Below are 1,834 nucleotides of genomic sequence, written 5' to 3' on the forward strand. Positions count from 1 at the left end.
ACACACACACACAGACACACACACTCATACACACATATTTATATTTACATATATGCACATACATATATGTACATACCGACATCTATATGTATACACACATGCATATATGGGTACAGGACATCAAAAAAACGTTAAACACAATGAGAAACGAAAACATAAAGACGAAGACAGAAAACGAACTTCTTTTCGAACGAAAAAAGCAGAGAAATGAGACATGGCCATATTTACACACACACACGCGTATATATATATAGTAGTAGTAGTAGTAGTAGTAGTAGTAGTAGTAGTAGTAGTAGTAGTAGTAGTAGTAGTAGTGGCAGCAGCGGCATATTTTTCAGAGACACCCGGCATTGCTTAGGATTAAAATGGAATAGTTTGTATATAATATATTACAGTTATGTTGAAACAGGTGATATGGGAAAGTGCAACATTGATAACAAAACATTTGTGGAGTAAATGATGGGCTAATTCGACTAAGCAACATGCTATGCATCTGTTTGGAGTATTTCAGGCCCTAACCTGTGAGGGTTATGTGATTTTTGAACACCCCGAGAAGCTGTCAGTGGACATACTCTCTTTTCCAGCAGTCGGCGCTGTGTCTAACACGACCCATCATCTGAAATGGTGACACCTCCTTCGGGTTTGTTGTCCTACATCACTCATAAAGTAAATTTGGAGGAACTGTGGTTGTTCATTTGTGGGTAACAGAGAACCAATGAGGTGATAGACTTGCCCTTGAACTTTGACGTTGTCGTAAATTCATATTTATCTATCTTCTTAGATGCACCAAACAATGTCATTTGCAGAGTGGTATTGTCTGATATTGTTCATAAAATCCTTTGACTGGATGGAAATGCCTTCTAGAAGATCTATAAGAGGTTGAGAAGGCGCTGGTAGTGCTGGCAATGTTACTAGACCGCCTGAGCAGCATATACTATTTGTTTCATTTGAAAATTTTAAAGCTCTACAGAAAAGACAGCTTGTGTGTAGCACACCAACTTGGACAGAGTTATTATTTTTATAAGAATGGGATGGATCATATCTGAAAACAGCTTCAGGAGTTGTAAAGAACGAATTTGTACGTAGTCTGTTTCTGAGAGCTATTCTATTGGACCTCAGTCTTCTACAATCCTTCTTGCTTTATACTTGTTTCTGGAGAGATTACGTCTTTTCTTTGGTGGCATAAAGAGGGTGAAATCAATTGGTATTGGAATATACATTACCTACTGATGTATTCAACGCAAAGGTGAGCCTGTTTCTCATATGTTCATTGCATTGTTCGTGTGTATCTTTCTAGTGAGTTTCCGGTGGCTTTGGAGCATTGGTTCTGATCTTAGCAAGTGGTATTAAATACCCTACTAAATCTAAATGTAGCTTATATTGTAACTGTAAAGGTGTGAACTTCCCAGCCACCCTATTGATATCGTTAATAACGGTAATGATACATCTTTGTTTACATTATAGATAGATAGATAGATAGATAGATAGATAGATGGATAGATAGATGGATAGATAGATAGATAGACAGACAGACAGACAGACAGACAGACAGACAGAAGATAGATAGATAGATAGATAGATAGATAGATAGATAGATTCTTAATCAAGAATATTATTGCAAATGAGTTCGAAGTTTCGGCTAGTTAAGCCAGCGTCGGATTGCCCGAATATGGCTTAACGGGCTGAAATTTCAAAGTCCCGCTCAATAATATTCCTATTTAAGAATAATAAATTTGTAGTCTATTGAAGTAGAGAGTAAGCAATCAGATTGATGCAAATTTGGACACAAAAGCAAATATTAACATACGTATATGCATATATGCATATATATATA

This window comes from Octopus bimaculoides, chromosome 25 (genome assembly GCF_001194135.2).
Source record: "Octopus bimaculoides isolate UCB-OBI-ISO-001 chromosome 25, ASM119413v2, whole genome shotgun sequence".
NCBI lineage: Eukaryota > Metazoa > Mollusca > Cephalopoda > Octopoda > Octopodidae > Octopus > Octopus bimaculoides.